The following is a 10,950-nucleotide window of genomic DNA, read 5'->3' on the forward strand; positions in this document are numbered from 1 at the left end:
GCTGTGCTGCCTAGGCTGAAACTGTGAGCATACTCGTGCAGTTATCAGCCTAGTGTACATTGCAGTACTGGCTGTCACCAGTAGGTGCTGCTGTGTCTTTAATTATGTTCTGAAGGATTGTTCATCACAGATCATTATAGAAAGAGTTGTGATCACAAGCATGTTAAAACCAGGCTCTGAGAGGAAATACTCATTGTGTCCACTAGGTGGCGCTACTCATATGACAAACATGTGTATATAGATGAGTTTAGACTGGGCCCATGATGAAACATGTCAAATTAAGAAGAGATCGGGTGTTGTATGTAAATGTCAGTACCGTGTATTTCCTGTGGGTGGCGCTATGGCTGTAGTAGATAAATTAGTCCATAGGTGTGTTGAGGGATGGACCCTGATCATGTGTATGTAAGTTCAAACAAATTGAACACTGTATGAAGGAGCTATAAGTACTTCCTGTTTCATGGCGAGACATCAGAGTTTGAGGCGTGGCCACGCCCACATCCATTGACTTAGGAAGAGTCCTTTGACAAATGTTCATCTCTAGTGTGACAACAACATTGTGAGCACAGCAGGAGTTGATTGGATAAAAACTGTAGGGCAAGTGATTTTCTGCTGCCAGTAGGGGGCGCTATATTATATTGGTGAATATTTGCCTATAGAGGCGTTCAGGCTGGGGCACTTATCATGCATGACCGGCCTGGGCCTGATCCATTATTGCAAATGAGAGATATAACTGTTTAGAGTTTTTCAAAATGTCCTCCAGATGTAGCGAGGTGCCACGCCCACACCGATTGACTTAGAGAAATTCTGTCTGATAACTTTTGATCGTCAAGTGGTCTACTCCAAATGTGCGTGGTTGGGAGTTGATCGGAGCAAAATTGTAGGAGGAGCTTACATAATACATACTTTCGAGGTTGAAAAAAGTCCCCCCAGGTTAGCGAGGTGCCACGCCCACAAAAATTGACTAGAGAAATTCTGTCTAATAACTTTGATCGTTAAATCTGTCCACTCCAAAATGTGTGTGGTTGTGAGTTGATCCGAGCAAAATTGTAGGAGGAGCTTACACAATTACATACCAAAATAATGGGGTCAAAACAGGAAATCAAATGGCCGACTTCCTGTTAAGATTTCCCATGGACGTTAAGAAATTTTTTTGTAGGTCTTGGCATGATACCTTACCCCAAAAAAAATTTCATGCATGTATGCTTTGAACCGTATTATGGGGCTAGCCGTTTCAAATTTCAACTTCAGAGGGGGCGCCGTTGAGCAATTTTGAGATTTTTTTTTTTGGGACCACAAAAATGTCGAAATTTTCGCCAGGCCCTGGTGCATGTGCAACGGTTGGGGACTTTTAAGCCGCGTTAAGGCAACCAAATTGGGGATTCAAACGGCGGAGAAAGAAAGAAAGAAAGAAAGAAGAAAGAAAGAACAGAAAGAAAAGAAAGAAAGAAAGAAAGAATAATAATAATCACTCGGGTTTCAAAAGGGCCTTCGCCGACCTTGTCGGTGCTCGAGCCCTAAAAAAAAGGTGCCCTCTGGATGCTCCTTGAATATACAAAACGTAAAAAAAAAAAAAAAAATTGCTGGATGGTAACATTTTTCTGGGGGAAGACCAGAAAAATTCATTTAAATTCACCCTAAACTGTGAGTACAGGGATTTGAAAGGAGGTGCCCTTTTTTTGTTTTGTCCTGCCCCCTTCAAACAGCCTGAGTACGCCATTGTTAATTCCTCTGAATTTCCCGTAATTTTATTATTCTGTATCATACTTATGTCTTCTTATGGCCTTTCATGGGGATATTGTTGGATGGATGTAACACTAAATCGCTGACAAAAACATGTGCACATGTTGTAGTCTGTTTTATTGATTACACCATTCATATTTTAGTATGTCCCCCAGTCTGATTGCGATTGTATGATAACTTCATAATTAAATGTAACTTGGGATAACAAATACTCATCATTCATCATTAAACGTAATTTAAACAGCAGATAATTGATTGTGCTCTTCTTTGATTACAGAACAATCAGAAAGCATTAAGTGGTGGTTAATATTTGTGTTGGATTGTAACTCACACTCTCACACAATTGCATCTCACCATTTGTATTTAAGTATGATATAGCATGTCACTTAAGTCACCAAAAGAATGTAGAAAGCAGTGTGGGAGGAAACGGGCACACCTGGAATGAGAAACCTTCACACAGTGGCAACAAAACAGTCATGTGTAGATCCTTCAATGCAGCACTTGTAGTAATACAAGAAAGTTGACTGGGGTCATTACAACCTTCTAATGAGTTGTTTTTATTCCACTGTAGGTTGTTCTTAGTCATGTCTGACCCCTTTGTTCTCCCAGTTCTGAGTCACTCAGTGATACGTTTAGACAAGGTTGTCTGTCTGGTTCCCCCTTGCAAACACACACACACAGATCTATTTTCTGACACTGAATCAGGCATGTACATAAATCTCTAGCTTTATTTTTATGTTTTCTGGTATAAGCTTAGGTGGTTGTTCCAAGGTTAAGATAGACACAATGATGACAACTTAAAATACGATTCAAAAGCAGTGGATTTATTGAATTGCAAAGAGGATTGTGCCTTTTAATAAATTGAGTCAGGAATAAGCAATAGAGCAGAGACATTTAAAAAAAGGTGTGTATACTGATTTAAAGTTAGCCACGCTCCCTCACTGCAGATGTAAATTAGCTTTAAGCTAACTCTGGTACAATGCATCAAATGGTGACATATATGTTAAATATTGTACATGGTCCCTTTACAAATGGTCACCCAGAAATAAGCATGCTGTAGGAGACAGCTTCGGCTTTGTCGTAGCAAGATGGCACAGTATCAAAATTAATAGATAACTCTATCTAAACATGAAAATTCAACACTTTTTTCATTGTTTCCTTTCCAGTCTAGCAGGGAGAAAATACAGAACATCGCGACTATGTGACTGACAAAATGAGAGTGTGAAAAAGGGACACTGGGATGCATAAATGATATTTGTGTCGATTGAAAGAGTGTCAGAACAGGATGAATCTAATCCAGTCTCTAACAATGAAGAGCCTCACACATTTACTAAACATCTGCTGCCAATTACAGATGATCAGATGCCAATCACTGAGGCAGCACAGTGAATAAAGAGGTGGGAGGGAATAATGCTTTGATCATGTCAGATGATAAAGCAGGAGCAAGCATACAAGCAGAAGGGGGGCGATCTATCATTTGGTTTCCCTTGGTGCATTTGATTGGGAAGTGGCTAGAATCTGAATCTATCCATGGGCGCAACACATAGGTGTTAGTCTGCCTGCAGCGCACCTGATCAGCTAATCATGTCTGTAATGTATGAGTCAGCTTGACTTTTGCCCTGTACACTGATGTATTATGAATTTTTATATTTTTGCACCTGTTTGACATCATTTTAGACAACAAATGGTGACCATATTGTTTGGACCAAGTAGTTATGCAATAAGACTTACTTTGAAAAAAACTACTTTTATTTGGCTTGTACGGGTTTCTGATGTAACTTTTAAAAATTGAAAAAAGTTGTTAAATTCTCTGATTCAGAAATTCCTGAAATACTGTCATTAGAAAGTCCCATGTGTGACAGCAGTAGCTTTCTCAATTCGTGGGCAGGGGCTCACAGTTTACACACATGCAGCACCAGGTAACTTGGGATCTCTACAACTCTCCAGTTTGCAAAGATGTTTTGCCGCTCTCCCCTTTGGTTTGTTAAGTCTTGTTCTTCCTCTGTAAACTCCACCCCACTAACATGTCCTCTTGTGTCCACAGTAGACAGTTTGTCATTGTCGCTGTCAGAGTGAGTCATTTTTTAGTTTGTATTTTTGTCATCTTTCTAAGCCTGTAGACCTGCACAGCTGATCAGTGCATTGCAAGCAGGAGTAGAGCAAGAACGAATGGGCTTCCTGACAGCAAAGTAAAGCACTAAAATAATAAAGCTTACACTTACACTGGCACTATTTGGGTCAGGCTTTCTCGGAATTAGGGGAATTACGAGGCAGCATTGACACCGTCTGCAGAGGTTGATGTCAGGTCTTGTGTCAGTTTTTCAACAAAGGGGCCGAGATGACCAGGATTTCTGTGTGGGTAATAAAGTGTCTCATATAACCCCACTTAACAAAAAACAAAAAAAAGACAAACCATTGCTTTAGGTTGGTAGCCACAGGAAACTAGCATGAATTTGAATGTAGCAATACCTCAGGACTCCGTCTAGACCCTCCCCCCCTCTCCTCGGAGCTCCTCCAAAACGATGCCCCCCTCACATGCACGAGAACCGCTGATTCACGACCATATGATCGTGACTAATTCAAAATTGGTCCTCAGCACATCGTTTGTGTTTTGCACTACGTCAACTCATGTCTCACTCAGCAGTAAGAAAACACCAAAACATTATCATAGTAAAAGCTAAAAACTCAACCAAACATGAAATGCAGGAGGTGGGCAGAACGGCAGGACAGGATTTGAGTGGTTAAATTGGATCCTAATGGCAGGGATTGGTTGGTGTTTTCCCAGGTTTACTCCAGCTGTAGATAGAGGCTTTTATCGCTCTTTTTTAAGAACACATTATGTATTGATTGCTATTGGGACATAAAGATAGTTTTAACCAGTATAACAAAAAGTGTATCTAAATCTGACTACCAACCGCAGCTTTAAGGGAATAATTACTACATTACTTCTTGCAGAGAGTTAGAAGTGATTATCAGTATTAGATGTTATGAATTTGGGGTAAAAAGAAAGTTAACCTGGCTTAGCAGTGAATTAATATTACAAACATCTGACCTCACTCTGCCCTATACCCAAAAAATCCACCCACAAGCATCTCTAACACACAAAATCAACATTTTATATCTTGTTTGTTTTATTCAGAGCAAAAGACAATTAAAGAAAAAATGGGTTAGTCTTATGGAGGCTCAAAGGTTGTTGCAGAGAAATTAGCTCATTTTTTCATCTTGTACTGTCAAACCAGCTTAGCAAGAGGACTGGCCTGGAAAAAGGGAAGTGTAAGGAAGGCAGTAAAACGTGTGCACCACAATGAAGAGAATGGTTTTCAAGCACTACTTGGTTGGACTTGTTTGTGTCAAAGAGCAGCAGAACTTTGAATTATTCACAGTTTGGAAACTGAAGTAAATAGGGGTCTTTTTTTCTTTGTTCAAGTCACTCATGGCTAGATTTCAAATGGTCTGGAATTCAAATACTCTAGTTTTATAGCAAATTGTCTCTCCTCTATTGAAAAAATAAATCTCTGAAGCATCTCAAAAGCTTTTGTTACCAAATTGCTTTAATTAATTTGGCCAGACTCTCTAAACAAATCCTTAATTTACATTCTCAAGCATGAAAATTCCATGTCCCCAATGACTTACTTAATTAACCTGTGATAATAATGATAATGAGAACAACTACGACACTGTTTGTTATATTAGGAGGGTAATTTAATACATCAGGGTACTTAATCGCACTACAGGCCAGAGGGCTATTCTCATCAAGGTGCAAGAAAAGACACAGGGCAGGCCACAGCAGGGCAGGAGAAACATTCTGCAGGCTGACTGAGTGTTTGGGTCAGTGCCATCTCAGTTTGTTCTGTTTAGATGAAGCATAAAGTCTGTGTGAAGTGGATTTTTTTTTCAACCTTGAGGGCATCTGCTGGAAGGAGAAAAGCGGTTGGCTTGTATCCCAGGACAAAGAGGTAGTTGGTTTACAGTAGTCCTGTGGTTTGTGTCCATATGCTGGGCAGAGAATTAAGTATAGCATTTGGAGCTTTGACTTTGGTGAGGAAGCCCTTGATTGACCTGAAGAAGATGTGGTGATGTGAACAAGAATGTCCAGGACACTCCTGTATAAGAGAAAGTTAATCTCAATGAAGGCTCCAGGTCCAGACTGTGTCCCCCTCCTGCCTGAGAGTCTGTGCTGAGCAGCTGGCCCCCATCTTCACAAAGATCTTCAACACATCGCTGGAGCTGTGTGAAGTGCCCTCATGCTTCAAAAGCTCCACCATCATCCCAGTCCCAAAGAAACCCGCCATCACAGGACTCAATGACTACAGGCCCGTCGCCCTGATGTCTGTGGTCATGAAGTCCTTCGAGAGACTGGTGTTGAGCCATCTGAAGGACATCACAGGCCTCCTGCTGGACCCCCACAGTGCCGGCCTCCATCTGTTAGTGGATCACCAACTTCCTGGCCACCACATCCAGCACCCGGACCATCAGCACTGGCGCCCCCCAGGGATGTGTTCTCTCCCCACTGCTCTTCTCCCTCTACACTAATGACTGCACCTCACCCCTGAAACTCCTGAAGTTCGCAGACGACACCACCACCATCGGTCTCATCCAGGACCGAGACGAGTCTGCTTACAGACAGGAGGTGAAACAGCTGGCTCTCTGGTGTAGTCACCAGACTACAACAGCACTGTGTTCTACTGTGGACTCTTTCAGGTCCTGGGATCCACAATCTCCCTGGACCTGAGGTGGACCTCCCACATAGACACAATCAGAAAAAAGGCCCAGCAGAGGATGTACTTCCTGCATCAGCTCAGGAAGTTCAACCTGCCCCAGGAGCTGCTGATCATGTTCTACACCTCCATCATCCAGTCTGTTCTGTGCACCTCCATCACTGTCTGGTTTGGATCTGCAACCAAACTAGACAAACACAGACTGCAGCAGACTATCAGGACTGCAGAAAAAATCATCGGTGTCAACCTGTCCCCCATCCAGGACTTGCACCAGTCCCGGGCCAGGAAACGGGCAGGTAGCATCACCGCTGACCCCTCACACCCTGGACACAAATTCTTCAAACTCCTCCCCTCCGGCAGGCACTACAGATCACTGTGCGCCAAAACAACCCGCCATAAGAACAGTTTCTTCCCCCAGGCTGTCACTCTGATGAACACTAAATACTCTCTGTAAATAATCATATAGATATACAATGTAACAATTCTCCAAGCAGAATTCACATATTTGTATTTATTGTATTATTTAACTATCATCTACATATACTTTTTAAATGTAAAACTATCTCTGCACTACTCGTCACAGCACTATTGCCATATTATGTTTAGCCTGTACATATTAGTCATGCCTATTTGTTCTTTTTGTATTTATAGTTGATGTTATTATTATTATTATTATTATTATATTTATATTATTATTTGTATGTCTTATTATTATGCCTTGTACAAAGAGAGCACAGTTTACCAAAACAAATTCCTTGTGTGTTCAAGCATACCTGGCCAATAAAGCTGATTCTGATTCTGATTCTTATTCTGATTCTGATTCTTTCCTGGTTAATTAGATCTTAAATAAGACAAGATAAATATCCTGCAGAGATGGTAGAATCGGCTATGTGGTTTCTACTTTTAGAAAGTAAAGCCATGTGAGTCACAATCTCAGCTTAAAGAGACACTCTAAGAAATTATATATATATATATATTGCTTGAATATGTGTGTCTCAGCCTCCACCGGAACAGCATTTGTCACAGTAACATATCTTGATGTTACAGTGGCACATTTGGCCATTTGAACCTGTAGAGGAAACTATGCACTGTTTTCCGTTTTGCCTACAAAGTACAACATACATGGAAAAAAACATAAAGAATGGATTTAACATTGTGTGTTTGTCTGCCATGACATAAACTGCAAACATGAGACATGATAGTCTAATTGTAACCCTTACTACGCTGAAGCTGCTCCTTGATGCACAGCATAGTCCAAAGTGTCTTACTCCAGTGGATTTGCAGAAGGTTCGGCTCCAGCTGCTATAGCCAAATTCAATATCTGAGGTAGGGTTACATTCAAAAAGCACATTAGTCAGTCTTTGTGTTAGAAGTTTAACATAGGCTACTGCCTGAAAAGCAACAATTGAGCATTTTGCTGTTCAAGCATGTAAGCTAAGTAGCGTAACCAACACATTGTAATGACATAATTCAGTGGTCCTGATTTGTTCCTTTTTAAGCCTCTAACACAGGGACTCGCCAGATCCAACAATGATGTAGCATTTTTTTGCCTTCTGATGAGCTTACTGTTTTTATATTGCACAACACCGGTGTTACAGAGCTGTGAGAGGAGTTTTTATTTTAAAACATGTAAGCTCAAACATTGTTAAATTACCAACCATAGACTTTTCTGGAGTCCCTGAGCTCCCTTGTCTCGTAGGTTCCTCTGAGTCACTGCAGTTGACGGCCATGTGCTACAAACGTGCCAGACGCTACTCCAACTACTACTATCCATCTCACCACTATCATCTCTCTTCATAAACCCTCCCTCCGAACCCAACTCGGTCAAGGCAGATGGCTGTCTAACATGAGTCTGGTTCTGCTCTAGGTTTCTGCCTTTTACAATAAGTTTTTCCTTTCTGCTGTAACTTGATGAATGCTGCTGGTGCTCTGCTCATGGTGGATTAAGATGAGATAAGGCTGAGTCCTGTCTGTATGATGGGACTGGATCTAATCCTGTCTTGATGTTTGGTCTTTGTTAATCATATAACAGAGTATGGTCTAGACCTGCTCTGTTTGTAAATTGTCTTGAGATAACATTTGTTGTGATTTGGCGCTATTTACATATAGACTGATTGATTGATGATTAAAAATTAGCTGAGGTAAGCGTTTTAAGAAAGTAGGACTTCACATGTTCACATTTTTATTCAGTTACTGATGCACACCAAAGCTCAACAATGAGAGACTGGACTACAGTGAGGCAGAGGTCACAGTCTCTTTTCACTTGGAATGGACGCAGTCATAAGACAGAGCTCCAGACGCATAGGAAATGTCACGGATCTGCCGCGGGGTCAGAGGCTTTTTCGAACCTTGATTGGATCATTTATCAGATAACCTATAAAACACAATCAGGCACCAGGAAAAGGCCACAAAGGATAATCAAATTATCTGGATAGCACTCATATAATAGCAGTCGGGGGAAAAAAAGAGAAGTGATGAAGATTTACTGTGAAGTACGACTGACGTGGCTAGATGTGCTGAAAAATGAAAATGTATTGAACAATCTGCTCTGGGAAGAGAATGTGATACAGAACATGATATACTCAGCAGAAAACTCCCTCCTGTAATGCTGCATTTGTATATTTCTTTCATTTGCAAATAGTGTTTCTACATGCTAGGTGCTTACCATCTGGATATATGGACGGACATTAGGACAAATACACACTCACTGTGAATTACATCCACATATGTATCCCTGGATTCACTATGCAGGAGTTTGTTTGAGCTTGTGCAGTAAACTCTTCATAAGTGTTTAATAGTTATAATGCAAATCATATTCATCTATTGTATCCATATATTAATGCTGTTTTCTTCCTCTTCTATCCCTTTTCTAAAAATATTTTGTAACAGTGTTATTTTTTCTCTTTAAATGAGCCATAGTTGTAATCCTTAGAAAACACTTGGCAGAATAAATCATTATGGTGCCGTCTTTAGTCAATTACAGTAAGTATTAACCCCCCAGGCCCTGTGAGTAATGTTTGAACTAACCAAGGCTCAAAATATTTCATTATCTCAGGAGGAGACTAATAAGTACTTTATTGCAGGTAGTTAGTCTAACACGGCTATCATTCAAACAAATAAACAGGCAATTTAAATGTATCTGAAGTTTAATTGTTGTGTTTAGCGTGTGGGAGAATGCTTTTGTTCAGTGTTTTCCAGTATTTCCAATGTATTCTGACAGTCCACCAGAATGTCTTTTTTTATAAACTGAGGGATGTACTTACCGGTTAAAATGTGTGTGATCATTGCCACAGCATACATTAACTGTTTTGTAACGGAGTGGGGCACTCCTTGGAATAGTGGTCCAGAGTGGTAAGGTATAGGCGTGCGTCCCCGTTAAAGAACACGGACACAGACTTCCAAGTTACAGGTGGTTTATTTAGCTGTGGTCTGTAATAACAATACAAACAAAGGAAATTACAATACTGGTATGGGACATCAACAGAATAATGTTGCACACACATACACACATGGCACTAATGTTACTAGCACCACTAAATAGTTATACAAAGTAAACAATTATAATTATAAGACATGTGATATACACAATCCTACTAGGCTGCTATGTTAGCCTGTGGCTCCGTTAGCCTCTGCTACATCGCATCTGCTAAGTGTGTCTACTCTCTGTATTAACTAACATAAAGTACTGAAACACATTCAAATAAACTCTGGCTCTAGAGGGTAAAGACCGGGAACACAGTCCTACCTTGTATTCATCAACGCACAGCATCACAGGTGGGGATAAACCGGGAAAAAGGTGAGCGAATGGGAGAGACATGACCAGACGTTTCACTCTTCAGCAGCAGAAAACAAAAGTGAAACTTAACTCTGTGATTGGCACATGACAAACGTGTTACCGTGGAAACACAGAAGAGCAGACAGATACATTACAATGATAGTCTGGGCTTTCTAACATGTTTATTTATGTATGTTATTTGAAATTATATCATTATGAAACAGAACACAGAGTCAAGAAGAAGACCAACAGCGGCTGTATATATTATTATATCACTGGCTTGACAAGCTTGGGGAACCTCCATTGGAATAACATTTAGATAATAAGAGAATGAGAGTTTCCATTCCAAAAAAATTTAGTTGATTGAGTTATTCAAATCAATTATAATACAAATCAAGACCATGCTGAACTGTATTTACTTTTATTACCCAGCTTTCTTACTGTTCTTTCAGTTGTGAAAGATGCTTGAATCTGATAACACCTTGACAACGGTTATTAACTTTCACTAACATGAGCAACGCCAGAGACAAACTGATCACACATCATGTCAAATCAATCCGCGGAAAAGAGTTCAGGCATATTTTGCTTCTGCTTGTTGACACCATACACTTAAAGGTTCCGTTCGCATCAGAACAATGTAGCAAAAATGCTATTTCGGTTAGCATGCTAAATCAGCAGACTACAGACATTTCATATCGGATCTTGTCCAACAATATT

The 10,950-nt window shown here is 40.4% G+C and overlaps 1 protein-coding gene across 1 annotated transcript in view; it reads right to left on the reverse strand.

Annotated features, from left to right (window-relative positions):
• Window positions 1-10,345, reverse strand: part of tlcd4b (TLC domain containing 4b) — a 36,498-nt gene extending 26,153 nt beyond the window's left edge. The window contains 2 exon segments of the mRNA XM_034711640.1: window positions 9,722-9,887; window positions 10,204-10,345. The gene's annotated coding sequence lies outside the window, so the exon portion shown is untranslated.
• Between the last annotated feature and the right edge of the window lie 605 nt (window positions 10,346-10,950).

The sequence above is a fragment of the Notolabrus celidotus genome, chromosome 20 (genome assembly GCF_009762535.1).
Source record: "Notolabrus celidotus isolate fNotCel1 chromosome 20, fNotCel1.pri, whole genome shotgun sequence".
NCBI lineage: Eukaryota > Metazoa > Chordata > Actinopteri > Labriformes > Labridae > Notolabrus > Notolabrus celidotus.